The sequence below is a fragment of the Papaver somniferum genome, chromosome 1 (assembly GCF_003573695.1).
Source record: "Papaver somniferum cultivar HN1 chromosome 1, ASM357369v1, whole genome shotgun sequence".
In the NCBI taxonomy this organism is placed as follows: Eukaryota; Viridiplantae; Streptophyta; class Magnoliopsida; order Ranunculales; family Papaveraceae; genus Papaver; species Papaver somniferum.
Genome location: NC_039358.1, coordinates 213,220,867 through 213,226,748, shown reverse-complemented (window position 1 = coordinate 213,226,748; position 5,882 = coordinate 213,220,867). Strand labels below are relative to the sequence as shown.

The 5,882-nt window shown below is 34.8% G+C and overlaps 1 long non-coding RNA gene across 2 annotated transcripts; it reads left to right on the top strand.

The window, feature by feature from the left end:
* Positions 1-2,812: 2,812 nt before the first annotated feature.
* On the top strand, positions 2,813-4,781 carry LOC113336493. Of its 2 annotated transcripts, XR_003353877.1 has the most exons (5): positions 2,813-2,955; positions 3,206-3,316; positions 3,576-3,707; positions 3,911-4,036; positions 4,596-4,781. It is a non-coding gene; the product is annotated as an uncharacterized LOC113336493 (long non-coding RNA). The 2 variants fall into 2 exon arrangements; XR_003353871.1 differs by having other exon boundaries at positions 3,206-3,707.
* Positions 4,782-5,882: the final 1,101 nt, after the last annotated feature.

The following is a 5,882-nucleotide window of genomic DNA, read 5'->3' as shown; positions in this document are numbered from 1 at the left end:
GATCAATAGAGTATGATATATTTGTTGAGATAGATTACAAGATACGTACAGGAGATGCACAATATAATCCTCGAGATAATATTAAGTTTTCATCGACATCTTTCTTTCTTATCAGAGGGAGAAACCCAGAGTCAAGATGATAGCGACTGGAAAAATCGTTTCATCTACATATTTCCCACATATCCCACCCAGTTATTTACTTTAACAATCTGCACCAATGCGGTTGTTTTCCAGATGTTTACTTTTTTTTTTCTTTTGTCGGAAATACCAAATCTAGCGGGGGATTCTAACCCAGTGGTCATGATTATTTTGACTTATATGAATTTGTATTCTCATCTATCGACCGGATTTGGTACAAGTGTTCTTGCGAAATATTTCATAATCTTCAATTCCTCATCCTTTGCATTTTCTCACCAAAGACGCAACATTTTTGAACGATGTCTTGTCCTTCATCACACCAGTGCCCCCTTCATACTCTCCCAAAAGAAACGTGATTTTGAACCTTGGAAACCATCTTTACGTATTGGAAATACTTGCAAAAATCATAAACATCTTTCAAAACATTTACACCAACTCAATAGGGATTTAATGCATATCTTCAAGATTTATCAAATCATCGCTAGGATTTGTTAACCAAATATTTTAGCACCGCATGCATGCAGTGCTGCATGCATACCTAAATTTGCAACTAAAGGTATATATATATCTTATCCATAATTTGCAAATCCTAATCTGGATTGATATCAAACGATTTGCTAGCTAACACGTATTGTAATGGAATAAGACTAATGTAACTACATACAAACAATTTCATTTAGCCATTTAGGTACGGCAGGGAACTCCAAGTCAAACTGATTGCTTTTGGAAAAATCGTTTCTTATATTCCCACCACCCAGTTATTTTAACATTCTGCTCCAGTGCGGTTGTTCTAGCCTCAGTTTTCTACATATTGATTTTTGCCGCAATACCAACCCTCCATGTCCCCTGGTACCAATCAAAATACTATGTGATTAAACTATGCACAACCACCAAATAAGGTGGCTCAGTGAGTGTGCGGTCATATCCAACTATATACGTCACATTTTACTAGGGACTAGCTAGGGAGTGAACACCACTAGTAGATGGACCTCATTAACGAATGATTTTGTTTTTCTAATATTTACAGTCTCCATGTAGTGCTCCATCCACCACCCAATCCCATGCATGGATGCTGAAGCATCTTGTGATTTAATTGGGATCGTCTTTATAATAATAACATAATAAAACGTACAGTCAGAAACCATTGTAGTCAGTTTTTCCTCATTTCATACGTAATTACTTTTGGCTAGTTGAACAAAATACAAGACAAAGTATACTCGAATCTTAACATTCTACCATCTTGTTTTTGTTGTTGGTATAAACAGTCATCAACCATAATATTCAAACGTCCCATATGTACTTACAAAAAACTTTCTAAAAGTCATAAAACCAAAAGTGCCTCACGTTATGCACACTTATGTGAAGGTCTAAGGCCATCAGCATCAAGAGTTTGTGCACTCTGTGATCATACTAAGACGGCCTTGGAGGAGGTCATAGCAATAAAGTCTAAAGATACAAGAGAAGCTCAAAATTTCTGTATCAAGATGATGAGCAATAACAACCATATTTGCGTATGGTACCGCTAACTGGGTTCCTCAACTATGCTTTAAAGTTTTAAACATGGATTACATTATGTTAGAACAGACTAGATCGAGAAACCCCATTAACAAGGTTACAAGGGTATTTGTTTGTTTATTACAATTTGTATGTAGTGCCATGAAGCAGCAACTTGCAAGTCAATTGGCTCTTATGTCTTTTCAACTTAAAACAGTCAGAAACCATGTTGCTCTTCTTCCCATTTTAATTACGTGATCAACTTGGCTAGTGTAAAACAAAATTCTACACAAGATATTTTGCAAAAGAAATGGTTTCCAAATTCAACCACGGGCACCATGAATGAAATATTAGTACTTTCCAACTTAATCTATTCGCAAATGAAGACACGTTTAACCCAATGATAGGATCATCATTCCACTTGTATTTGATCCGACCCGTACAGTTAGCAATCATAAAGTCAGCTCAGAAAGCAATGTGATTAGGTAAAATCATTTTGTTACGTATCATGATTCATGGCGATGGCTCCTTGATCGTTTTATCAACTTGCTTGATGACCACGAACTCTGTCGTTAAGCAAGTGAAAATGGTCTACAAATCTAGAAAGTGTCATTTGTTGCTATTTTTGTGTAACTGGGCCTGGGGATCAATATTTCATGATGACATATACTTTAGTTTTTTCTGTAATAAGTTGGGAGTGGGTGGGGTTATTTATTATATCAACACTTGCAGAAGAGATGTTGGAAAATTGCTTTTGAGAAAAATCATAGAATAAAAGAGAGATCTATTATACTGCAACTCTATACCCTATTGGTGTTGTCGAAACATAATTGTGTCATCATGATAGATGTCATGCCACTTGCACGCACACTACACCATTTTAAGGGATTAGCAACTCAGATTAGCAATTTCGGTTGCTAATTTTTTGTTGCTAATTTCGGTTGTTAAATGTTCGCAACGACAGGTCACTGTTGCAAATGTCGCAACCGCGAACTTTCTGTTGCTATTAGCAACTGCGGAGTACTTACGCGTGCGGTTAGACCGTGTGGCTGGTAACACCTAGTTTGACACTTTGACTTAACTTGACTTAACGTGTGTGAGGATCCTTTAACCCTAATTCTAATCTTAACTTACCCCCTCTCTCTCTTTTAGTCTTTTACCTCTCTCGATCCCTGCGGTTGCTGCTTCTTTCTCTACTACTTCTCTTCTTCATCAAAAAATACGAAGATTCATTAACCAAATCTACCTAAAACATCAAATCTTCTTACTTCTTCATCAACATCAACTGAAAACGAAGATTCATGAATGGTTTATTGATTTCAGGTATTGGTCATTTGGTTTGATTTTGAGCTAGGGTTAACTCATGTTTCGTTTAGAACTTGCACCTTAGTTCCGATGGTTTGATTTTGGTTATTTAGTTTGATTTTTCTTTAAATCTGTATTTCATTTGTAGCACGACTCTAGGGTTTCAAATTATTTTTGTTTGATTTCTGTATTTGAGATTTTTTCTCGGGTTTCTTCATAATGGATTTTGTGTTTTAGTGCTAAATTTTTCTTTTATGTTGGTATTCAGGCTAATATCTATCAGGAGGAGGGGAACATTTTTAATTTGCATATTATGCCTGTTAGGTTTTTAAGGTAAGAAAAAGAGTTGCTGAAATAAAGACGATGATGATTCAAAACGGTAAGTTCTTTAAAACCCAATTCCATTTTTCATTGCTTGATCACATCTATGTTGTTTAATTTTTGTTTAATGGCAATATTGAATTTACGATTTCTGTAAAATTGATTTTGGGATTTTGAGAATTGGGCACTCTGTTTGAAACATGAAAATTTTGGGCTAATCAACATGTTGATAACATATTTCAGTTGAAACACTTTGTGAGTAATCTAGGTTTTCGAACTTTGTTATGTTTAATAAAATTTGTTCATGTCACTTGTAGAATCCAAAGATTGACTTAATGTACTTTACTATTTTGGATGCATATTTGTAAAATTGTGGAGGGCTAGAGGTACTCAAAAAGACTTGATGAACGCCGGATAACTGCTCTTTTGAAACTTACATGTCCCAAGGGGTAAGCATCTTCCCAGAGATCGATAAGCATTTTGTTTAATTTAATTCATTTTCTATTTGAAAGAATACAATTGAATCTTAAAAATTGACATGGATATAATTGTAGACATTTCCGTACGATGAGTCGTGTTTTTTTAATTCATCAGTTTGAATTTGTTTATTCATGTGCTTTGTTTCCTTAATCATGTCATTCTGATTTTGCAGACTGCAATGTTTAAAAGGCTGGGAGTCTGAGGAAACGATCTGCAACCCAAACCTGGAAGCTTATGTTGCGCTGGAGCCATGTGATATGCAAATAGCTAAACCTTGATATCCTGCGACATATTGCAGGTAAATAAGAATTTGATGCACTTATTCATGCAATGACTTCATTGCTTTATAAAGTTTTTTAGGTCTGAAATTGTATTTGATAGAACTTTTTTGTCTTTGGGTTGAACTTGTAGGATTTGATCGAAGTCATTGTGTACATGAAGTTTGCCAGTTTTTGTAATTAATAATTACTGGCTTTTTGTTTCTGAAAATCAAAGACTTTGTTTGAAGTTTGGAGTTGTATTAATGTTTGAAATGGTGATAGTTCAGTTCTTATAGTAACTGCACCATTGTCGACTAGCCAGTAGTGTATCGTTGTCTATGTGTTTCAAAATCGTCTATTTTAATTTCTTCGTTCTTGTAAGTCAAGACACTATCTAGTTAACAATGTCTATGGATAAGCTAGAAAAAAGTCATTCAGAACAGTGTGCCATTGTCTATGGGTAACCACGTTTTCTATTTTAGGCGATTAGCAACTCAGATTAGCAGCAACACTTATCTCCGCAGATTATATAAAATCTAAGGATTAGTCTTTTGTTTGTGACCTCCATACTGAAACATCAAATTGGTTATTATGCAGGTATTTGGGCTTAAGTCAAAAAGAAGTACTCTGGTGATATTGTAGTTTGCAGAGGAATTTTTTTAAGCAAGCGGAGTCTCGTTATACTTCTGGTGGAGTTCAATCTTACTCATATATTAGTCTTTCTTTCCCTGTTTTTCAATGCCTCTTTCAGTTGACACAAACTAGGTCACCCATCAATTTATGAACGACAACATAGAACATTATATGTCAAGTCACAAAAATTTGGGACTTGATGATCATCTCAGTAAGTTAGCTGTGATACTTGTTTACATTTGTATCAAATACTCGTACTTTTTGTTAACTTCAATTGAAGAATCATTTTTCATAATATAATACAGTTTTGTATCTTCTTTTGTGATTCCCAACAATATAGTTTTGTATATCTGTTGAAATGGGGAACTGGGTAATTGTTGTGGGGGGGAATTGATTTTGACCAGGTCAATGAAGACTTGACCTTTTTCTTAATGTTGCAAAAATGTAGCAACATCAATAATCTGTTGCTAAATTAAAACCAGAACCAACAGTATCTAGTTCCGGGTAGGGTATTCCTGTAATTAGCAACAGATTAGCAACAACAGTATGATGTTGCTAATAAAAACTTTAGCAACGGAAAGCGCCGTTGCGAATTTCCGTCGCTGACCGTGATTAGCAACAGAGTTTATGTCGTAGCTAAAAATTGCGACACCGTGTTTAGCAATGGCAAAAGCCTGTTGCGACCTCGTTTAACAACATCTATGGTGGGTTTCTAATACCTTAAAATGGTGTAGTGGAATTTTGCTCACATGTTGAAGTGGATCTAAGACGTTGTCATATTTAAACTGGCATATGACAAACAATTAAGTTGAGTGTTTCTATCACTTTCGATGATTGTATATGTTCGCTTACAAAATGGCATTGAGCCGTAGAAGATGGGACTAAGTGTATTTGACCATTTAATGAATTAAATTTCCCTACCTGGTATAATGATCATATGTTAATCATTTCGTAAACTGCAGAGGCAAAGGGAGGATTGATAATGATAATTTTTAACTGTGAAAGTATTCCAATCAGGTACCTTAGGATTTATGATGAAAAATATCCTATTTTATTTGGTTTTTTTACAATTGAAGAGGTAGATAAGTCTTGGAAATTGACTGATTTAAAGCTATTAAAATGTAAAAATCCGATACCCGGTACATTAAATTAGGAATAATGAGGAAAAAATAGTAATTTTGTATATGGTGTAACTGCAGAAATTCCCACAGCAAACCAAATGATCTTAGTTGAATTGAAATCAAGACATAG